At 45.9% G+C, this 24,279-nt stretch overlaps 1 protein-coding gene across 1 annotated transcript in view; it reads left to right on the top strand.

The window, feature by feature from the left end:
* The first annotated feature begins 7,919 nt into the window (after positions 1–7,919).
* LOC126984152 (sodium- and chloride-dependent GABA transporter 1-like) overlaps positions 7,920–24,279 on the top strand; it is a 102,937-nt gene continuing 86,577 nt past the window's right edge. Inside the window, exon 1 of the mRNA XM_050837544.1 lies at positions 7,920–8,079. The gene's annotated coding sequence lies outside the window, so the exon portion shown is untranslated. The remainder of the gene's footprint in view (positions 8,080–24,279) is intronic.

Here is a 24,279-nt window from a genome sequence, read left to right as displayed (position 1 = left end):
AAAGGAGGAGAAAAAGAGATGAAAACTGGGAAGGGAGGAGGAGGACACGGCTAAAGAAGGCAGAAGAAAGAAATAGAGGGAATAGGAAGAGGAGAGAGAGACAACAAAATAGAAAAAAATAAGTTACAGGAAGAAACGAAAGAGGAGAGAAAATAAGTCGAGGAAGGAATAGGGGGCCCTCATATTTTGGAAGGGAGTCACGATAAAGAAAATGGGAAGGTGTAGGGAAGGTAAGAGGAGGGAGGGAGGAAGGGGAGGCGACAGTGAAGGGAGAATGGAATCAGCGAAGAGTGGCAGGGTAGAATGAGCTGAGAGAAGTAGAGACGAAGGTGACGGAGAATGAATGAGAGCGTGTGAAGGAAGGGGACGGCGGTAGTAGTAATGAGAGAGAGAGAGAGAGAGAGAGAGAGAGAGAGAGAGAGAGAGAGAGAAGAGAAGAGAAGAGAAGAGAAGAGAAGAGAAGAGAAGAGAAGAGAAGAGAAGAGAAGAAAGAAAGAAAGAAAGAAAGAAAGAAAGAAAGAAAGAAAGAAAAAAAGAAAAAATAAGAAAGAAAGAAAGAAAAAAAGGGAAGGAAGGAAGGAAAATAGAAAGAAGAGAGAGAGAGAGAGAGAGAGAGCAACAATTTCGGCTGAATGTGATGCAAACAGGGAAGGATAAGCTGCCCTGTTTGTCTTCTTTTAATGGCTGTTGACTCTTCGGGACACACACACACACACACACACACACACACACACACACACACACACACACACACGCCTTGGAGCCACTTACACCGCCCCGCCTCGCGCACTCTGCCCTCTGCCGGCACTCCAGAAGACTAAGTAGAATGAATGGAGAAATAATAGAGGCGGGAAGGGACAAAAAGTATAGCAAAGGTTGTATCGCTTTAAGAATTGTTCCTTAAAGTTACCTGTCCGATCCCCTACCTGCTCCTTCAGAGGCCACCACCTTCCTCCTCCTCCTCCTCCTCCTCTGTCTTCTCCTCCGCCTCCTCCTCCTCCTCTTCCTCCTCTGTCTCGATTCATCTCCTCCTCCTGTGTCTTCTCTTCCTCCTCCTCTGTTTCCTCTTCCTCCTCCTCCTCCTCCTCTTCTTTTTCTTCTTGTAAGATACACTACTCTACCTAGAATTCTTGATGTTTTATTATTATTATTATTATTATTATTATTATTATTATTATTATTATTATTATTATTATATTTTTTTATTATATACCCTTTTGTTTCTGTCCTGAATTTACTGAAATATTTCATTTTGATCATTGCGATCGTTATCATCTTATTCTAGATTTTTTTTTTTTTTTTTTTTTTTTTTTACAAGCTTTTGTTGTGATTTTTGTCCGCGTGACGCTGAGTCCATGCTGCCTTGTTACCTTGGGGCGTGTTTTTGTTCCCATCCGTTCATCACGGTGGACACTCGTTCCTCATTTTAAGTTTGAAGGCGATATCAATATGTATCATTGTCATTCTCATAGTTTTCTTTCATTTTAATTTGCATTATATATATATATATATATATATATATATATATATATATATATATATATATATATATATATATATATATATATATATTAACCACAACAACTCGCCTTTCATTTTGTCTGATAGGAAAAGAAAGATGTTTTTCATGCATCCAAATATGAACCATTCCCGCAAATTGAGTGTGGCCTTTTTTTCTTTCTTTCTTTCCATCGTGAACGCGGCGGCGGCGACAGATAAGTCACGCGTGAGTCTTTGTGTCGGGTCGGCGGCGGGTCCGGGGCCGCGGGGCTTTTCTCGACCTGTGGTAGTGGTAATGGCCTGCCTTGCCCTTGACGAACCGGGACACACCACGCGGTTGCTCTTATGTTGTAAACGTGAAGGATCGTTGCATCAAGTCGGATGTAGCTGTTCATTTGTGGCCTTTAGCGTCAAGGTTCTCAGCCTAAGGCAAACAAATATTTTAATAAAGAAAATGCAGTATCATTGTATATTGGCATGGATTTTAATGCTGCACTACTGGATAGTCATTACAACTTCAACCATTTGCTAATACCCGCTGCAGCATCACTGTACCGCATATTGGTCTGGTCTTCAAGTCTTACCCTTCTGTATTCACCGTCAGTTAATGTGCCACCGGTTGCAGGTGTGATAACTCGGTGATTACTCGGTAGAAAAATATTGACAATCCCATAATTCCTTACTGGATGTCGAGAGCACTGGCTGACTAGTGTGCCTTCGTCTTTGGCTCGATGATCCACGCCTTGCCTCGTCACTGTAGCCACGGCGACGCTGCCAGCAATGGACCAATGCACGAAGTCGGGTTTTGATCATGGATTGTTAATGGATGTCTTGGCGGTGCTGGTTAATCACTCTACCTTTCATTTTCTTAGTGGATGTTCATACTCTTCTAAACTCTCGCATTTTTAGGGTTTTCTTTGTATGCATAAAAGCTGTCTGCTACTTTCTTACTTGCTTACCACACACAAAAAAACAACGAAAAAAAGAACAGCCGGTATTAGATGGGGTGGGGACAGACACTGGACAGAAACCCTTGTAATCTCCCTCACTACAAAGAAATACACAAAGATAGCCACCCAACAAGAGTCACAATACAAAGGGCGAGATTAAAGCGCTCGATGTGTGTAGCAGAAGGCCGCCTGTAGCCTGTAGTCCCCCAACCTGCGTCCCCCGGGGCGGGAGGTGGCGTTGTGAGGCCCAGCGAGGCGTAAGTTGAACCGTCGGGCTTGCCTATGGGGGCCAGCCAGCACACAGTATTAATATTACCCCCCCCCCCCCCCCCATTCCTCTGCCTCCGTCACCAGCAGCTGTCGCGTGGCCCTAGCCCTCAACGTGACCCCCTTCCATGCCCTGCCCCCCATGCACCCTACTGACCCAGGACCACAGGGCTCACACAACCCGCACAAATTTCAATGTACCCCATACGCCGCCAGTACAGCAAGCTCCCCTACGCACGCCCTTGTCCCCCAGCCCCCACCAAGGGAACCACTCGTAGCGCTCAGACATTTAGCTGCCGTTACGCTGCGTATAAAAACGGAAGGGAAAAAGGCGTAGGATATAAAAACAAAGGGAAAAGGCAAGTTCCTCCGTACACTTTAGGATCTCCTCCCGCCCTCCTTGGCCTAGTGGTGAAGACCCAAGACCTCTACCCCCTGGAAATATGTAAAATAGAGATGGGTGAAAATGTAGACTGGAAAATGACAAAGACATAAACGGGGATAGCGAGCGTTGGTTCATAGTTTCTCCGTACATTTTATCATCTCTTCCCTTCCTCCCTTGCCTAGTGGTGAAGACCCAAGACCTCTACCCCCTGGAAATATGTAAAATAGAGATGGGTGAAAATGTAGACTGGAAAATGACAAGAATGGGGAAAGCGAGTGTTGGTTCATAGTTTCTCCGTACATTTTATCATCTCTTCCATTCGTCCCTGCCCTAGTGGTGAAGACCCAAGACCTCTACCCCCTGGAAATATGTAAAATAGAGATGGGTGAAAATGTAGACTGGAAAATGACAAGAACGGGGTAAGCGAGTGTTGGTTCATAGTTTCTCCGTACATTTTATCATCTCTTCCATTCCTCCCTTGCCTAGTGGTGAAGACCCAAGACCTCTACCCCCTGGAAATATGTAAAATAGAGATGGGTGAAAATGTAGACTGGAAAATGACAAGAACGGGGAAAGCGAGCGTTGGTTCATAGTTTTTCCGTACATTTTATCATCTCTTCCATTCCTCCCTTGCCTAGTGGTGAAGACCCAGGACCTCTACCCCCTGGAAATATGTAAAATAGAGATGGGTGAAAATGTAGACTGGAAAATGACAAGAACCGGGAAAGCGATTGTTGGTTCATACTTTCTCCGCACACTAGCATTTCTTCCCTTCCTCCCTGCCCTAGTGGTGAAGACTCAAGACCTCTACCCCCTGGAAATATGTAAGATAGCGATGGATGGAAATGTAGACTGGAAAATGACAAGAACGGGGAAAGCGAGCGTTGGTTCATAGTTTTTCCGTACACTAGCATTTCTTCCCTTCCTCCCTTGCCTAGTGGTGAAGACCCAAGACCTCTACCCCCTGGAAATATGTAAAATAGAGATGGGTGAAAATGTAGACTGGAAAATGACAAGAACCGGGAAAGCGATTGTTGGTTCATACTTTCTCCGTACACTAGCATTTCTTCCCTTCCTCCCTGCCCTAGTGGTGAAGACCCAGGACCTCTACCCCCTGGAAATATGTAAAATAGCGATGGATGGAAATGTAGACTGGAAAATGACAAGAACATAAACGCGGGGAAAGCGTTTATATAGATTTTTTTTTCCCTACTAACTAGAATCCTGCGTACAGATTAGCAAGCATACCTTACCTATCCCGATCATATATCCATTTATCCTTATCAAATGCTTTCCTTTCTCCTAATTACCTGATGCAAGCGTACCGTACCTGTATCTCCATCACTTATCCATTTATTATTGCCAAACACTACTTTTTTTTAATAATTTGAAGCAAGCGTATCATGTCTTTACCTATCACTAATCCACTTAATTTGAAGCAAGCGTATCGTGTCTTTACCTATCACTAATCCACTTAATTTGAAGCAAGCGTATCATGTCTTTACCTATCACTAATCCACTTAATTTGAAGCAAGCGTATCGTGTCTTTACCTATCACTAATCCACTTAATTTGAAGCAAGCGTATCGTGTCTTTACCTATCACTAATCCACTCACCATTACCAAACACTCACTTTAAATTATATCTGAAATAAGTGTACTGTGCCTATGTCTATCATCTATCCGTTTACTATCACTAAATACTTTCCTTTATTAGTTATCCGAAGTCATTTGGTATCCCTGAGGCTTTCTTCCGGCCGCCTCACCTGACACACCTTGGCGAGCGTGTCCCCGGCGTGGCGTCAGGTGCGGGGTCGGCGAGGCTTGGCAGTGGTCGCCGCTGTCACCGCCGCCGCCCGCCCGTCCCTTCGTCCCTCACTCGGCCGAAAGTAATTATCTCGTCACTAGTTTTTCCCGGCGTGGACTGGCGTGTTCGAGCCCCTGACGGAAGGACGCGTTGTCTCCCCCCCCCCACCCCCCCTCTCTCTCTCTCTCTCGCTCTCCCTCTCTGGTTTCGTCACACGGGAATGGCTTCGGCCGATGACCACAATTTGGCCGAAATGAACAGCAAGTCTCTTTAACCACAGCCTCTCGAGTGCTTGTTTCTACTCATACTCAGATGTGCTCACCGTTTGTAATATTAGGCGTATGGTAACTACTCTCCTTTCCCCTGAAAAACATGGAAATTACCGGGCGCAAGGAAGAGAGAAGATATATTTGAGTCTCCGTCACTTTTTTCCCTTTTCCCATTTTCCCTCATTTTTCCTCTTCTGTCCCTCCACCAGCCTCCTCCGCCCCTTTCTTTTTCCTCTTCCCTGCCGCCTCACAGTGGAGGACAAACGATGCCAGGGACCCACCGCACTTGATGCATCGTGAGAGTCGTGTCGCGTCCGGAACTCACGGCGCGCGAGGCAGAAGAAAGGAAAAAGGGAGATATTTGTTGGGGAAAGGTTTTTGCGTCGATGTGTGGCGTGCGAGGTGCGTCTTGTGCCCACCGCGGCGGCGTCTCTTCTTGGCGGGGAAGAGTCAGAGTGTGGCAGGAGCGGTGACGAAAGAATTAACGCGACGCGGGAACTGAAAACGAAAAAGGAAAAATAAGAAAAGAAAGCGTTATCATCACGTCTACAAGTTCCTTTCGTTCTTGTGACACAGACTTAAAGAGGAAAATAATGACGATGTTTTCCACTTTTTTTTTCTCAGTGTCAGAGGCAACAATACAATGAAGGTCTAGATACGTGCACAAATAGTAAGGCAAGAAGCAAACAAACAAATCCTTCCTTCACTCAACCTTCTCCTCCTCCTCCTCCTACACAACTATTCTCTTCCCTCTTCTCCTATTACTGTATACTCCCTCCATCTCCTCCTCCTAGTCCTCTTTCCCTCCTCTCTTCCTTGTTCTCGGAGAGTGGAGAGGCGTCGTTTTTCCCGGGAAACTGCTGGCCTAGCGCTCACCCTCCCGTCGGCAAGAGACCAGCTAACAAGGTCACTCTTGAGGATCGATGGGCCTCACGACGCCTTCCTCACCTTGCTGGGCCTGTCCACATCTCTCTGCGACCCTCACTGCCCGCCAGCACCACCAGACGCAACCTTTTAGAACCCCGAACCTCAAACGCCGACTGTCCCTCCTTTCCTTACCAACGCATATTTTACGAAGTGCCTGTCATCTCTCACTGGCCTTGTCCGCTTCGCACCACGACCAACACCACCAAACGCAACCATACAGAACCCCGAACCGCCCAAAATCCGACCATTCCTCCCTCCCCTACCAACGCATGTTTTAGGAAGTCCCTCATCGCATTGGTTCTGTCGTCTTCTCCACATCTCTCTGCGACCTCCATTGCCCGCCAGCACCACCAGACGCAGCCTTTTAGAACCCCAAACCCCGAACCCCGACCATTCCTCCCTCCCCTACCAACGCATATTTTAGGAAGTCCCTCAGCTCACTGGTTCTGTCGTCTTCTCCACATCTCTCTGCGACCCCCATTGCCCGCCAGCACCATCAAACGCAACCTTTTAGAACCCCAAACCCCGAACCCCGACCATTCCTCCCTCCCCTACCAACGCATATTTTACGAAGTGCCTCTCATCTCTCTGGCTTTGTCCACATCCCATCGCAACCTTCTTTCTTTCCCGACCGACACCACCAGACGCAAACCCCGAACCCCGACCATTCCTCCCTCCCCTACCAACGCATATTTTACGAAGTGCCTGTCATCTCTGGCCTTGTCCGCAACCCTACGTGACCCTCCTTCTGACCTCACCAACAGAAACAACCATCCAGAAGCCCCCAACGCCCATCATTCCTCCCCTATCACCCTAGTGCCTTTGCTCGTCCTCCATCTACCGCCCTTACGACCTTCTTTAGCCCCAACCATCACAACCAGAAAGTAGAAATAACCTCCTCCAGAAGCCCCCAGCGCCTGCCAACCCTCCTCCTTCCATCCCGCCTATCACAAGTGGCTCCGTGTCCCCCTTCACCACCACCACCACCATCAAAAAGAACCCTCAAGAAAACATCATCTCCCATCATTTTTCCTTCCTCCTCATCGCATCTTCCCACCACAAGTCCTCCTGTTATGTGGTCCTCTCCTTCTATCGCCTTCGTCTCCCTTCATGTCTTGTATGCTTTGAAACACCTCACGACGCCTTTCTCCCGGGGTTGCATCGAGGGAATAACCAAATGCAAGCCGTTTCCTTCTTCTCTCCTCCGGCGTTGAAGTCAGAGCGAAGTTGTGACATGGGATAAAAGAGAGAGAGAGAGAGAGAGAGAGAGAGAGAGAAAGGAGAAAAAAGAATATTGAGTGGCTGGAAAAGACTGTGTGCGTTGCGTAAGGCGTAAATAAGGAAAATGTCAACGCGGGAAAGACGTGTGTGTGTGTGTGTGTGTATCCATGATGTAAATGCTACTCATATTAAAGGGGTTTGTTAGTTAGCTATTTAGAGAGAGAGAGAGAGAGAGAGAGAGAGAGAGAGAGAGAGAGAGAGAGAGAATATATGTGTGTGGTAGAGGAGACGAAGTAGCGGAAAAGAGCTACGGCCGTATGAAAGAGAGAGAGAGAGAGGGGGGGGGGGGGGGAGTGGGAAGGGCTGTGAGAGTAGTGAATGTGAGGTATGAGATGAGAGAGGGAGGGAGCAGGCTGAGAGGGAGGGAGATATAGAGTATGGGTGGAGGAGGAGAGATAGACGAGGAGGAGGAAAAGAAGGGGGAGGAGATGGAGGAGGAGGAACAGGTAGAGGAGGAGGAGGAGGGCGAGCATAGAGTGAGCGCGTGCGTATCCTTGGCTGCGAGAGGCTGGGTGTGTGTGTGTCGGCCCTCCACACCAGCCTTGCCCAGCCTCCGCTCAGCTGCCTCCTGCCGACCACCCTCGCCCTTTGCTGGCTCCTCTGCTTCCCCCCGCGACGCCCCTCTTCCACGCTACACCTGCACGCCCATTATGACGCAATCCCCGTCTTGGTGTGTGCAGAGCCTCCCCCTCGTGTGAGTATGCCCCCACGTGGCCTCTTGTAAACTTCTTCAGCCCCTTCCGCAACTTTCCGAGATCGTTCCAGTTCACTTCGGCTCGCGGGTCGCTCACACCGTTGCTCCCCGCGCCGATAATTCACGGTGAAAAATAACTCGCACTCACGATAGGCATTTGTTTTTGACTGTGTGAGTGTGTTGCCGATAACGTTGTGTTGCCGATAACTTTTTTAATTGCACTACCTTAACGAAAGCCGCCCCACCCCCCTCCCTCCCAGGTACAGTAGATGGGTTGTTGTTGGTGGTGGTGGTGGTGATGTTTTAATTGATAAACTTTAGGGTGAAAAATTATGAGGTATTTTTTTTTTTTTTTGTTAATATTACTTTTTTTTTCTTTTTTTTTTTTAGAGCAGAGGAGGTAGTTTTAATTGATGTACTTAGTTGTTTTGTCTCACTATTAAACATGCTAATTTAATAACCCATTTTTTGTTATTATAAGAAAAAAAAAGAAAAAAACGCTAATTGCAGGTTCAGTTTTTGCAAGTATTTTATCATTTAACTTTGGTGTTTGGTGTTTTTTTCTGTAAAGCGTTTTTTTCATTATTTCCTAATTTGCTTTGCTGGAGTTCTCTTTTTTTTTTTTTTACGTTTATCAAATTATATCGCATTCTGCCGTTTCGCTCACTTCCGCGATCCGTCATCATCATCATCATCATCACTTTTGGGGCTCAAGTTTGTGATAATTCTCGGGTTTTTTTTTTTCCCCTCATTCTTTATCAGCATCCCACCCTTAAACTTACCAGCCCAACCCCCAGTGCCACACCCTACCTCAGCCCCTTCTCCAGCCCAAACCCACCAACACACCCTTCCCAGCCCAAAATTCTCTACCACACTCTCCCCCAGGCCAAATTCCCCACTACTCCCGTCTCCCAACACGCACCCCTACACAAAACCCCCACTACACTCTCCCCCAGTCCACCATCCACCACCACATCCTCCCTACACCATCCCCCAACCACCCCAAAACTCCACCAGACCCTCCTTCCCCCACCCCAAATTCCACCACCACACCTTCCTCCCACAACCTGACACGTGCCAACCCCTCCACCTCCCAACCCCCGTCCGGTCTGTCCCAACCCCGCAAGAGAAAGTCACCCAAAAGCAGTAGAAGCAGCCAAGGGATAGTATCTTTAGACCTTGACAACAATCGTATTTTAAGGCGTCCGTCCCTTTGTGGCATCTCGGTTCGGCGTATATGCGGAGGTAGTGTGTGTGTTTGTGTGTGTGTGTGTGTGTGTGTGTGTGTGTGTGTGTGAATTCGGCGCACGTGGGAAAGGGATGTTTAAATGTTAGTCAGCACGCACGGGGTATTTTCACGTGACTAATTTGGTTGTGGAAGAGGTGTCCATGGTTTCTTCCTCATTTTCGGGTTTAATTATGAGTGGCACAGGTAGAGGTAAAGTTTGGGGCGGTATTTAATAATTTCCCTGAAGTACCGCCTATAAATTGTTAAGATGGGAGTGAGTATGTAGGAGGTATTTTTTAACGTGACTAATCTGTTTGTGAAAGAGATGTATACTTGCTCCTTCTATATATGAATGGCACAGGTACAGGTATAAAGTTGAGGGCGGTGCTTCATAATTTTCGATGCGGGGAACTGAGGTGCGGCGTGATTAAGATAGGCATTAGTATGTAGGAGGTATTTTTCAACGTGACTGATCTGGTTGTGAAAACGGTGTATATACTTTTTTTTTTACAACAAAGGAGACAGCTCAAGGGCACAAAAAAAGTAAACAATAATAAATAAAAAAAGCCCGCTACTCGTTGCTCACAAAAAGAATCCAAAGAGGTGGCCGAAAGAGAGGTCCTTCTATCTATGAATGGCACAGGTAAAGGTAAAGTTGGGGGGGGGGGGGGGGGCAATTTTTTAAAAATTTTCCTCGCCTTTGACTGAGATGCGTGTAAACTGTCAAGATGGGCGTGTACGTTAAATGCCGTGAAGTATAATTATATATATGACGGTGGTGCTCCTGGTGTGCAGTCGGCGTATACCTGCTGCATGGGGATGGGTTTACAAATTTGACTGTGCTGGCTTTGATGATAAGAAGGAGAGCTGAAGTAATAATAATGATAATAGTATAATAGTAATGATGATGATGGTAATACGAACAAGAATAATAGAAGAAAGGAATAAAAATTTGACTGTGCTGGTTTTGATGATAAGAAGGAAACTGTAGTAATAATAATGATAATAATGATATAATAGTGATGATAATGGTAATAAGAATAAGTATAATAGAAGAAAGGAATACTATAATACCCCCCTTCAAGAAAATCCGGATATTAAAACACTTAGGTCGGCATTATAAGACACTTCAGATTCTCACATCAACAATATCTAAAGGTCAAGGAGGGACTCAATCGGGTTCTAATGAGTGTTTCTTTAGGTTCATGGTACAGAAGAAGGGTCACACCACCACCAGGGTCATAAAAGTACTTCTGGAAATGCCCCAAACTCCTACGAAAGCCTTGTCAAATATATGTTTTTAGGTTCACGGTACAGAAGAAGGGTCAAACTACCACCAGGGTCATAAAAGTACGTCAGGAAATGCCCACAACTCCTACGAAAGCCTTGTCAAATATATGTTTTTAGGTTCACGGTACAGAAGAAGGGTCAGACTGCCACCAGGGTCATAAAAGTACTTCTGGAAATGCCCCAAACTCCTACGAAAGCCGTGTCAAATATATGTTTTTAGGTTCACGGTACAGAAGAAGGGTCAGACTGCCACCAGGGTCATAAAAGTACTTCTGGAAATGCCCACAACTCCTACGAAAGCCGTGTCAAATATATGTTTTTAGGTTCATGGTACAGAAGAAGGGTCAGACTACCACCAGGGTCATAAAAGTACTTCTGGAAATGCCCCAAACTCCTACGAAAGCCGTGTCAAATATATGTTTTTAGGTTCATGGTACAGAAGAAGGGTCAGACTACCACCAGGGTCATAAAAGTACTTCTGGAAATGCCCCAAACTCCTACGAAAGCCTTGTCAAATATATGTTTTTAGGTTCACGGTACAGAAGAAGGGTCAGACTACCACCAGGGTCATAAAAGTACTTCAGGAAATGCCCACAACTCCTACGAAAGCCTTGTCAAATATATGTTTTTAGGTTCATGGTACAGAAGAAGGGTCAAACTACCACCAGGGTCATTAAAGTACTTCTGGAAATGCCCCAAACTCCTACGAAAGCCGTGTCAAATATGTGAACTTTGGCGAGGAATTGTTTAGTAATATGCCCCTTAGAATAGTTGGCCGGCGTTTTATGATCTCTTAAAAAACTCAGAGCAAGTATCGTCCCGTCCATTCACTACTACATGAAGTTGAGAGGGAAAGTGTACAAATAAATGAAGGAGTAAAATAACTTTCTCCGCACGTCAAGGCTCACTCGGCACACAAGCACAGTAAAAATAATAGCAGAATCACTACTTTTTGGTGAACAAAGAATAAAAGACATACAAGAAAGAAAAGCATATATTAAAACTATCTGGAAAACAAGGCGTAGAAAAACACAGGAACTACAGCAGAACTAAAGAAACAGCCTAGTGGGAGCCGATGCCAAGGCTTATCTTACGCCTATTACTGAACTGAACTGAACTGAATAAAGGTAAAACAAAAGATAAAAGTAGAGACAACGCGAGACTATAAACAAGTAAGGCGGCGGCGGCGGTGAAGTTAAAGTCTGACTCTCCCCGAACCTTGCAACTTTTCTCTTTTTTCTCCCTCACCGGGGAAAAAAAAATGGCAGTGTTGATGAAAATAAACAATAATAATAGCAATGATAATAGTAATGATGATAAAAAAAGAACTGAAGGATTTTTTTGTTTAGTGTAGAAGGTAAATTACAAGAAAAACACCTGTTACCCTTAAAAAAAAAACCGCTACAACCAGTTACTGTGCAAGAGAAAATCCGACAAGCTTTCCCCGCCAAGCACCAATGATCGATGTGTGCGAACGGGTGCTTGGGAAGGGCGGAGAGAGGGGGAAAAAAAATCACCAGGACCCGGGAAAATGAAGGGAAAACCGCTCCCCTGACCCCCAATTGAACCATTACCTGTGAACCGCGGCGCCAGCTTAGGCTCCCCGTGAACCATTTACAAGGACCATCTGCCCTCTTTTAGCCGCTCCCTAAATCATCGCTAAAAGGGGGGAGGTCGTAGGAAGGGGTGAAGGGTGCAAGAGGCGTAGGGGATTGTCGTAAAGGGTGGGGAAGGGGACGATAAAGAGAGCAAGGGGCAAAAGGGAGGGGATGAAGGAGAGGGAGGGTAAGGGTGAGATGGAGGAAATGAGGGGGAAGAGGGGATGATGAAGGGGAGATAGGGAGGGGATGGTAAGGTTAAATAGGGAGGGGATGAGGGGAAAGAGGGGAAGATAGGGAGGGGATAAGGAGGAAAGGGGGAAGGCATGACTGGACTGGAGGGCAAGGTAGAGTTAGGGAGAGTGAGGGGAAAGGGGTAAGGAGGATAGGGAGAGGATGAGGGGAAAGAAGGGAGAGAGGTCGTAATTAAGGAACGGAAGGAAATATAAAGGGTCAGGGAGGGAGGTGATGGAGGGGAGGGATTTGGTGGGAAAGAGAGGGGGGAGAAAGGGTCGACTGAGTTGGTTTAGTTTGGGCTGCGATGGTGGGTTGGTTTGAATATGGGTGTTGCGTTTTGATGGTGGTTAGGTTAGGTTAGGTAGGGAGGTGATGGAGGGGAGGGATTTGGTAGGTAAGAGAGAGAGGGGTGGGTTGTAAGAGTTAGTAAAGGGGGGAGAAAGGGTCGACTGAGTTGGTATGGTTTGGGCTGCGATCGTGGGTTGGTTTGAATATGGGTGTCGCGTTTTGATGGTGGTTAAGTAAGGTTAGGTTTTGACATCGAAAGAACAACTATAACAACAACAAAACACGAAAGAGGTAGAACATAAAACGAGCAGACCAAACAAAATCATGTAAACCCAAAGCAAACCTAAAATAAGTTACCCGAAACTTACATAAACCTAACGTAAAATTTTGGTCTGTCTAGCGGTTAGTTTGTTAGGTTAGGTTAGGCTTGTGTTTGTACTGTAGCGGTGGTGGCGTGTGTCTTTTGTTTCAGAGTGGCCTAAAGAGGGATCGTGTGTGTATGTTTGATATTGGATGGTGAGTTAAGTTTTGACATCGAAAGAACAAAAATAGAACGAAATAAGTAGTAGAACGTCAAACGGATAGGCCAGACTAAAACGTCAACCAAAATCAAACAACGGAAAAACTTAAAACAAATCACTTAAAACTAACAAAACTAACGTAAAATATAGTGATTCCTCTGCTTAGGCCTGTGTTTGTACTGTGGCGGGGTGGTGGCGTGTGTCCTCTGTTTTAGGGTGGTTTCAGGAGAGGTCTTGTGTCCACCGTGGCAACACTGGAGAACCAATTTAAGACCCCGAGAGTAATTGATCTGCTCCTGGCCAAAGCTGTCCCGACGCCCAAGGAACAAATACAATTTCCTTTTAGGTATTTTTTTTCTCTCTCTCTCTCTCTCTCTCTCTCTCTCTCTCTCTCTCTCTCTCTCTCTCTCTCTCTCTCTCTCTCTCTCTCTCTCTCTCTCTCTCTCTCTCTCTCTCTCTCTCTCTCTCCATCTAACTATTTATCTATCTATCTATCTATCTATCTAGCTGTTTGTCTTACTCTCTTGAATTTTCCTTATCTTTCCTTCATCAATTGATTTCGTCTCATCATCTAATATGCTATGATTTAATATGCATAGCCTCTCCATCCCATGCATAAGAGAAAAGTAAAGATGATCGTAATTATAATAGTGAGAGTAATAATGAAGAGCAATGGTGATGGTAATGATAATAGTTAAGAGTAATGAGGAAGAGAAATGATGATAATGATGGGTAATTGATTTCGTCTCTAATTGTTTGCTTCACCTCAATTTCCATGATGAGCAGCGCAAAGAGTTATCGCGGCCTCGTCTGGGTGTGGGCCAGCGTTCCCAAATTATCGTACTTAGCCACTCAGCACATCAGATTTCCCGGTTTCTGACTCACAAATGTAAACAAACGCCAATATGTAACGCTTTTAACGATAACTTTAACTGGAATATCGCTATCTGTATGGGTACGAGAGTTTGGGGCACAGGGACTGATAAATGCGATGTTTTGAGTACGATAAAATGGCAACGCTGGTGTGGGCCGAGGTTAAAATGAGACCTTCCGGGGATAGGCTCAGAGAATTTTCGAGCCTGATTGCGGTTAGGTTAGGTTAGGTTAGGTTAGGTTAGGTTAAGTTAGGTTTTGACGTCGTAAGAACAAGAAAAGAAGAAAAAAACGGTGATAGAACGTCGAACGGACAGACCAAACGAAAACAACCAAAACATGAACTGGACGGGAAAAACTTAAAACGAAGTACCGGAAATTGACATAAAACCTACACGGAAAGCAGTTCATTGTTTTTAAGCCATCCACGGACTGGGATCTTAAAACATGAACCACATAACTTAAGGCGCAGTGTAACTTTTGACGTGATTCTTAATGATATGCCAAACTTATTCGAACACACACACACACACACACACACACACACACACACACACACACACACACACACAGACACAACCCCACCCCTCCACACCCACCCACACACAGTCCCCCCTCTAACCCCCCGCCCCACCCCACGCAGATGTTCACCAAGAATAGCCACAACTTCAATACCATCACTTTCCCTATCAACATCATTATTCTCCCCACTCTAAAACATACGAGTAACTCCCTTCATAAGTTTGCGCATTTTTTCCCCTTGATGAGGTGGCACGCAGGTGGTTGGCAAGACATGGAGAGGGAGGAGGCAGAGGAGGAGGAGGAGGAGGAGGAGCATAGGGGAGGGCAGTGGTAGTGGGGGTGGTAGTCGTGGTGGTAGTGGATGTGCTAGTGTAGTGTTGCGTTGTGTAGGCTATCCACTTCTTATCCACTTCTTCATTCTCGTTGGCTTACCTCAAACCGAAGAATGCTGAAGGGTCTATTACACTGGGCATATTTTCCATGGATCTTCAGTCAAACCACGATTTCCGCTAGCGTGGTTCTCAATTGTTGGTTGTTATTGCTGCTGATGATGATGGTGAGTAATACCGTCGTCCTTCAGTGAAATCTACCGTAGCTTTGGAAGATCGTGGACACGTCAGAAAACCACGCAAATATGAGAACCACGCCAGCGGAAATCGTGGTTTGACTGAAGATCCACGGAAAATTTGCCCAGTGTAACAGTCCCTTAACCCTCCTCCTCCTAGTCCTCCTCGTCTTGCATCTACTTCCTATTTTATTTCTTCATTTTACTCGTTCATTCTTACATTACAAAAAGTCTTAAACATTTCAGCATCCGAGCACCCACACATTCGACAAGGCTTTCGTAGAGGTTTGGGGGATTTCTAGCGGTAGTTTTATGACCCTGGTGGTAGTATGACCCTCCTACTTCCTACTCTGTTTCTTCGTCTTGCTCTTTCATTCTTACATTACAAAAGGTCTTAAACATTTCAGCATCCGAGCAGACACACATTCGATAAGGCTTTCATAGAGGTTTTGGGCATATCTAGCGGTAGTTTTATGACCCTGGTGGTAGTATGACCCTCCTACTTCCTACTCTGTTTCTTCGTCTTACTCTTTCATTCTTACATTACAAAAGGTCTTAAACATTTCAGCATCCGAGCACTCACACATTCGATAAGGCTCTCGTATAGGTTTTGGGCATATCTAGGAGTAGTTTTATGACCCTGGTGGTAGTATGACCCTCCTACTTCCTACTCTGTTTCTTCGTCTTACTCTTTCATTCTTACATTACAAAAGGTCTTAAACATTTCAGCGTCCGAGCACCCACACATTCGACAAGGCTTTCGTAGAGGTTTGGGGGATTTCTAGGGCTAGTTTTATGACCCTGGTGATAGTATGCCCCTCTCTGTCATTCTTACATTACAAAATCCGATCACTCTCACTTTCGGCCTGTATAGTTGTTTGGGCATATCTAGTTTATGACCCTTGACCCTCCTACTTCCTACTCTGTTTCTTCGTCTTACTCTTTAATTATTAAATTAAAAAAGGTCTTAAACATTTCATCGTACGAGCACCCACACAACAAGACTTCTCTGTTCTGGTGGATTTCTAGGACTAGTTTTATGACCCTGGTGATAGTATGCCCCTCTTTCTGTACCATGGGGATAGAAAATCACTCATTAAAACCCGATTACTCTCCCTTTCGGCCTGTATAAATAGTTGTTGTGGGGGGCGGAAGCGAATACCCACCGTTGTATCTTCCTCTCTCTCTCTCTCTCTCTCTCTCTCTCTCTCTCTCTCTCTCTCTCTCTCTCTCTCTCTCTCTCTCTCTCTCTCTCTCTCTCTCTCTCTCTCTCTCTCTCCCCCCCCCCCCCGCATTTCACACCCAAGCACTGTCTTTCGATCTGTTGTCTTTCCATTCATGCGTCCTTCACTTCTCATTATTCTCCTTCCACCTCACTTGCATTGGAATGAGGAGGAGGAGGAGGAGGAGGAGGAGGAGGAGGAAGAAAACAAAAGCCGCAAGTAGGAGGGGGAATCAGAATAGGAAGAGCAGTGCAAGGAGAACGTGAAGGAGATGGAAGAGGAAGGCAAGAAGAATAATGGAAAAGAGGAAGAGGAAGGAAAGAAGGAGGAGGAGGAAGAGGAGGAGGAGGAAGTTGAAGCGTAAGAGGAAGAAAATAGCAAGGAAGGAGGAGGAGGAGGAGTCAGAAAAGGAAGAGAAGTGTAAGAAAATGGAGGAGGAAGGCGAGAAGAAGAATGAAAAAGAGGAAGAGGAAGGAACGGAGGAGGAGGAGGAGGAGGAGGAAATAGAAGCGTAAGAGGAAGAAAATAGCAAGGAAGAAGGAGGAGGAGGAGTCTAAAAAGGAAGATAGGTACAAGAAGATGGAAGAGGAAGGGGAGAAAGAGGAAGGAACGGAGGAGGAGGAGGAGGAGAAGGTACCCGATGGATCATTTACAGGCTCCCGGCAGTTCCCCTTCCCCCCACACCTCGCCCCCCCTCGCCCCCCCTCGCCCCCTTCGCCCCCCTTCCTCTCCCCGTAGTTCCTTTGTTGCTCTCACAATCTCCGGCCAAGAGATGCAGCGACTCGCGAGGGTCCTGGGTTAGTATTTTCAGACGCCTCCACCTCTCATGTTACCCTTTTCCAGAGGCCGAAGAGGAGATTAATCGGGGTTTTCATGAGTGTTCCCCACGTTCAAGGTACAGAAGAAGGGTCAAACTACCGCCAGGGTCATGAAAGTACCTCTGGAAATGCCCGGAACTCCTATGAGAGCCCTGTTAAATGCGAGTGTGTCAGCGGCGAAGCGTTCGAGAGTATGGTCCCTGGAGGCTGGCGGGCCGCGGAGGGCAAGTGGCGGAGGCTGAGACGGAGGGAGAGGCGCTGAAAAGGAGGCCAGGAGAGAGAGAGAGAGAGAGAGAGAGAGAGAGAGAGAGAGAGAGAGAGAGAGAGAGAGAGAGAGAGAGTATAGAGAGGGCAAGTGGCGGAGGCGGAGACGAAAGGGGAAGGCGTTGAAAAGGAGGCCAGGGGAGAGAGAGAGAGAGAGAGAGAGAGAGAGAGAGAGAGAGAGAGAGAGAGAGAGAGAGAGAGAGAGAGAGATAGAGAGAGGGCAAGGAGAGGCGGAGGGAGGAGGAAGGCGTTGAAAAGGAGGCCAGAGAGAGAGAGAGAGAGAGAGAGAGAGAGAGAGAGAGAGAGAGAGAGAGAGAGAGAGAGAGAGAGAGAGAGAGAGAGAGAGAGAGAGAGAGAGAGAGAGAGAGAATAACTAAAGGAAATAAAAGAAGAATATTAATGAGGAGACAAAAGATAAATAAGAGGATAAAAAATAAAAATAAAAAGATAAATATAACGATAATAACGAAACAAAACACGGAAGTAAGAAGTAGATGACATTTTTCATTCTATTATTCATTGCATTTTAGTTCAACCCATAAACTCCAATACCTACCCATCCTTAAGGGCCGATGAAACGAATATGAGCACTGAGGCCACGCGCATCTATATCGTAAACTCCCAACTGTACCTCTACCTATCTTTATACATGTACCCACTTCACTGTAATCATAAAGGAAACCCCACGAACCGAGCGCAGAGGATATGAAGCACCTCGGCCCTCTACACTCGGCAACCCTCAGCCCTCCGCCAGCCAGCCAGTCGCAGGCAGACATAAACATTGGGAGTGACACGTTAATTCCCCCCAAAAGATATAGCATGTGTTACGCGCCGCCCGCATTTTGTATTACATTATTTTACCCAGGCGCTCACACACACACACACACACACACACACACTCTCCCGGCCAGGCCCCTGGATTCCCGCCTCTACCCACCTCGGCCCGTTTTCTTTCTTTTATAGCTGCGATGGTTTTCCCGTTTATGCATTATTTCCCACTCTCCATAGTCTTATACATATCCGCCTCCCATTACGGCTATTTTCCAAGGCCACAGAGGAGATTAAACTATCACTAGGATCACAAAACAGTCCATGAAAAGCACAGGAACTTCTACGAGAGGCTTTTCAAACGGGGGAGCTTATGTGCCGATATGTTTAAGAATGCACATCCGCCTTCCATTACGACTATTTTCCAAGGCCACAGAGGAGATTAAACTATCACTAGGATCACAAAACAGTCCATGAAAAGCACAGCAACTTCTACGAGAGGCTTTTCAAACGGAAGAACTTATGTGCCGATACGTTTAAGGATGCGGGCTCAGGTCCTTTATCTTTCATTAGTTGTTGTTCTTGTGGTTATTATTTTCTCTGGTTATTGATGAAGGGATGTCTGCATAGTCTAAGGTCGTCTACAGAGGTTTTAAAATAGAGTGGCCTTCAGGAGGGCGTGTGGTAATGTCTGAAGGCGAAGACTGACGCCGCCCCGAGCACTGCCACCAAGAAGCACGTCTCACCTCCTTTTCATCCTCCTTATCTGCCTCCTCCTCCCTCTTCTTGTCCTCGTTCTCCTCTTCCTCCTCCGCCTCGTCCTCCTTTTCCTCTTCATCATCAACTTCCTGCTCCTCCTCCTCTTATTCATCTTCATATCTCACCTCCTCCTCCTCCTCCTCCTCCTCCTCCTCCACTTCCACTTTGTTGGTATAACCTCATAACGTCTGGTCTCAACGATGGCCCCGACTCTCGCTTGCTCTTCGCCTGATAATTACTTGCCACAAACCTAAATGCCCCGAGAGGTTGTAATTAATTGGATGATTAGTGCGCGATAATTAGCTGAACGATTCGGCTGGAGCGTCGGCCCCGAAGATGGAGGCTCATGGGGGGCAGCGGGGGAAGGGGTCGGAATTTTACGAGCTTCGCCCAGTCGACTTCGGTGATTCCCGTCGCAACCTTGGAGGGTTATCGGCCGCCGTGTTGACTGAGGCGATAGAAAGTGTGAGATCGCGCGGCTGAGTGAGGGCTGCGGGAGGCTGGCTTGCGGCGTTAAGGGTGTCGGCCATGCCCTATCAGCCTCCGCAGCAGGAACAGGAACGGAGGAAGGAGGACGAGGCGCAACAAGGGAGTTTCAGGAGCCATGTTTCTGAACCTGATGGCGTCTGAGGGCAGGCGGGCGGTTCCTCGTAGCCCAGGATGAAGCGGAAAATAAAGGTGTAATGGTTCTCGTAGGAAAAATTCATCCCCTAAAGCCACGTCATCTTGTCTGGCGAGGAGGAGGGGGAGGAGGAGTGATGGGGGGATGGTCCTGGCCTGAGGGCGCCCCGAGCAACCCTCCTTCCACGGCCCAGGGGTGAATAGGGACGCGGGAGGAAAAATATGTAAGAATTCGTCACTGTCTTTGGAGGGTGACAGTTAGACATGTAGCTCCGGCGGCCAGTGTTCACGAGGGAGGAGGGGGAGTGGGAGAGGAGCCGCCACCAGCACTTAGACGGATAAGAGAGGCGAAGGAAGACGCGACTCCTCTCTCGCTCAGCCCCAGACACGATAATGGGGAAAGGAGAGGGAAAGGGCCATTCAGAAGGTCATTAGGTACTGCTGTAATATTATATCACTCCGGAAGGGACGCTTTTAATGGCGCTGGCTGTAAAACAAGAATGCATCTGGGCTTTGTTCGCGACAGTGAGGGCGGACGAGAGGCGGCCTTCCAGGAGGACCAAGTATAGAGGTCGAGCTGAGTTTGTTTAGCCTCGTTGTCCTCGAGAGGCTGCGTGTCAAGGGGACCTTTTGAGGGGCGACGAAAGGAGGTGAGGAGGGACGCGGTGACGGAGAGAAAGATGCCTCACCAAGATAGGTCGTGACCCGCCACCACCTCCGGCACCGTCACCACCGCCGCCACCATTGCCAACAGGAAATAAACGCCATCTCGCCTCAGTGCCGCCCAGCCTTTGCTAAATAGAGGTATTCAATCACCTGGAGTGAAGTCGAGTGTACCTGTCAGACGTCCTTCGTGGAACTCGTTTATATCCACCATTACAGTTTTCTTATCAGGGTTGTGTTTCTTTAGCGTTAAGAAATATAGGTCGGTATTATAAAACACGTTGGCTTCTCACATCAGCTATTTCTAAAGGTCAAAGAGGTGATCAATCGGGTTCTAATGAGTGTTTCTTTAGGTTCACGGTACAGATGAAGGGTCAAACTACTACCAGGGTCATAAAACTACTCTTGGAAATGCCCACACCTACTACGCAAGCCTTGTCAAATATGTGTTCTTGGGCGGCGAAATGTCTTGTATCACGACCCTACACTGTCGTCGATTGCCTTACCTCCCTTGCTACTCATGTTCTCCCTTCCCTCCCTTTCTGTCTTCCCAACTTTCATCTTATACAAACACACATATAGTTTGGAAGAGAGGTACAGATAGGTAGGTTGGTAGGTAGGTACAGTAGGTAGGTTGTCAGGTAGGCAGAAAGGTGAATACATCCGTAAACTTTGAACCTGCCTCACAGAGTACCGCGAAAACTTGTATGGGAGGGCAGGAACTTGAGCTTTGTCGAGTTATAAGTTGAGGTAATCGTAAACCTTAAGCCACGCTCGCCCTGAACTCCGGAAAAAAATGCGTAGGGTGTTCTGGGAAATATTATAAAAGACGGAAGAAAGAAACGGGTAGCGGTGGTGGAGGAATAGGAGGTTACGGAGGAGAATTAGGAAGAGGCAGGACAAGAAGGAGGAAACACGGAAACATGGAAAGGCAGGTAATATAAAGCCTATTGATTCATTACGAGGTTGCCTGCTTTAGGGATTCAGTCTGCTCTACAGGCACTTAATGCTATCAGAGCAAATGAAAGGACTTCGTACGTACGTTCTGTTTACTCCTGCTGCAATGAAGTAACGGTAGATGCCATTGTTAAAGGAGTTGATGTTTTTGCACTTACTACCTCTGCGGGAAGGTTGTTCCATTGGTGGCTGACTCGGTTTGATAAGAAACTCCTGCAAATGTCTGTGTTGCATCACCTTGCTTGAATAGGTAGATCGTTATTCATATAAAATATAGTTCTTGTACTTGGTTTGTTACTCAAAGAACTTGGATTGATCGACATCACTGAATTTCTTGAGATACTAGAAGACCTAAATTAAATCCTCGCTAAGTGTTTCTTTCCAGCGTAAAGTGGTTGAGTTGCTAGATCTGCTCAAGGTCCTTTTGGGTGATTTTGCCGTCGGTCGTCTTGGTGGCGTCATCAGTAGTCCTCGATAGAGATCTGAGTCTGATGTATTTGATAAAGAGAAAGGGTCCCAGCACTGACCCTTGGGGTACTTCACTAATGACTGGAAGCCACTCTGAAGCTTGCCCGTTGAGTAACACTCGCTGTTTTCTATTAGTAAGCCAATCTCTTATCCACGCAGTTAGGTTGTTTCCGATATCATCTGACTGTAGTTTCTTTAGGAGTCGCTCGTGTGGTACCTTGTTGATTGCTTTCTGGCCGTCCAGGTATACGACATCGCGTGGGATGAGATTATCCCAGTTTTCGCATATACCTTGGAAGAAGTCCAATTGATTCGTTAAGCAGGAACGTTTGTCTCTGAAACTGTGCTGGGTATCGGAAGTTATGTATTATTTTCTAAAAAAAAAAAAAGAAAAAAAAATTGCCTCTAATAATTTTTCCGTGTTTTTTTTTTACCTGCCACTGATGTCAAACTTAAGGGCCTGTAGTTTACGGCTGGCCTCAGGTAGTTTCCTTATAAAGGGAGAGAATGGGAGGATGGGTAGAACAAAGGGAGAACAAAAAGAAAAGGAACAGAATGGTAGAACGCGATGAACAAGGGAGATAAAGAAGGAACAAGGGTGAGAATCGAGGAAAAATAATTACGAGTCGAAAAATTGTTTACGAAGGAAAGCTGTGAAGGGTAAAACATATATAATAAAATGTGCTGAGAGTTTGAAAAGATGTCGAGAGTGGAACGAGAGAAAAATGATGTTAGTGATTGCGATGTTGAGGAAGATGAGGTAGTTGGTGCTCTCTCTCTCTCTCTCTCTCTCTCTCTCTCTCTCTCTCTCTCTCTCTCTCTCTCTCTCTTGCTCGCTCGCTCGCTCGCTCGCTCTAATTTCGTCTTAAGCAATGCAATGAGGCGAAATCACTCATATACAAGACTTTCCAATTAGTCATGTCAAGCAACCAATGTGATCTCTTAATCTTATCATTTAACCCTCCTCCTCCTCCTCCTCCTCCTCCTCCTCCTCCTCCTCTTCCTCCTCCTCCTCCTCCTGCTGCTGCTCCTCCTCCCCGTCTCTTTCCTCCTCCTTCTTCGCCTCCTCCTTTTATCCTACTTGAATTTCTTTTTCTTGTATTTGTTTTCTTCTTCTTTTACCATTTTCACAACTTCTATTAATACTACTACTTCTAAGGCTACTACTACTACTTCTACTACTACTACTACAACAGCAACAGCAACAGAACTATTAACTTTTTCTCCTTCTTCTTCTTCTTCTTCTTCTTCTTCTTCTTCTTCTTCTTCTTCTTCTTCCTCCTCCTTCGCTTCACTGTACCCGTCCCATCAGCTTTCCCGTTAACTAGGTTTGGCTAAGGACGGGCCGCTCGGTAAATCACGCCCCCCCCCCCCGTGTCACCTCCCCCACCCCCTCACTCTCCCCTCTCCTAGGTTGCTTCTGTATGCCTCTGTACTGTACCCGTTTTTCCTCCCCCTCCCTCCCTCCCTCCTATTCCTCATCTACTACTACTACTACTACTACTACTGCTACTACTATTACAACTATTATTACTTCTTTCATTTTCTTCTTCTCCTTCTTCTTCTTCTTCTGTTATGTCATCCTTATTTTGTCTCTTTTTTCGTCTTTCTTTTTATCATTTTTTTTCATTTTATTCATTCGTCCGTTGTTATCTTCATCCTGTCTTTCATTTTACACATCTACACTTTATTTGTTTGCTTCTTCATTTGTTTATTACCTTCATTTAGCCTGATTTTATTTCCCCTCTTTTTATCTTTCTTCATTTCTTTCCTTTGTCTGTTGTTTCCCTCATTCAGTCTTTCATTGCTATATTTCTGCTCTTACGTGATTTGCTTCTTCATCTTTCTTACCACCTCCATTTAGCCTGATATTTTTTCTTCTTTTTATTCGTCCTCACTTTATTCCTTCGTCTGTTGTTTCCCTCATTCAGTCTTTCATTGCTATATATTTTTTTACACTTGCTAGATTTACTTCTTCATCTGTTATATCGCCTAAATTTAGTCTGTATTTTTTCCCTCTAACTCTTTTTCCTTCTTCACTTCATTCACTCATTTGTTGACACCTTCATTCAGTTTTTCATTTCTATATTTCTACACTTAATATATTTGCCTTTTCATCGGTCACATCGCCTTTATTTAGTCTGTTATTTTTTTCCCTCACTCTCTTTATCCTTTTTCATTTCATTGTTTTTTTCCCTCACTCTCTTTATCCTTCTTCATTTCATTGTTTTTTTCCCCTCGCTCTCTTTTCCCTCCTTCATTTCATTGTTTTTTTTCCTTCACTCTCTTTATCCTCCTTCATTTCATTGTTTTTTTTTCCCCTCACTCTCTTTATCCTCCTTCATTTCATTGTTTTTTTTCCCTCACTCTCTTTATCCTCCTTCATTTCATTGTTTTTTTCCCTCACTCTCTTTATCCTCCTTCATTTCATTGTTTTTTTCCCTCACTCTCTTTATCCTCCTTCATTTCATTGTTTTTTTTCACACACTCTCTTAATCCGCCTACATTTCATTGTTTTTTTCCCTCACTCTCTTTAT

The sequence above is a fragment of the Eriocheir sinensis genome, chromosome 56 (genome assembly GCF_024679095.1).
Source record: "Eriocheir sinensis breed Jianghai 21 chromosome 56, ASM2467909v1, whole genome shotgun sequence".
Classification (NCBI taxonomy): domain Eukaryota; kingdom Metazoa; phylum Arthropoda; class Malacostraca; order Decapoda; family Varunidae; genus Eriocheir; species Eriocheir sinensis.
Note: the sequence above shows the minus strand (reverse complement) of the source record. Positions and strands in the feature narration are given on the sequence as shown.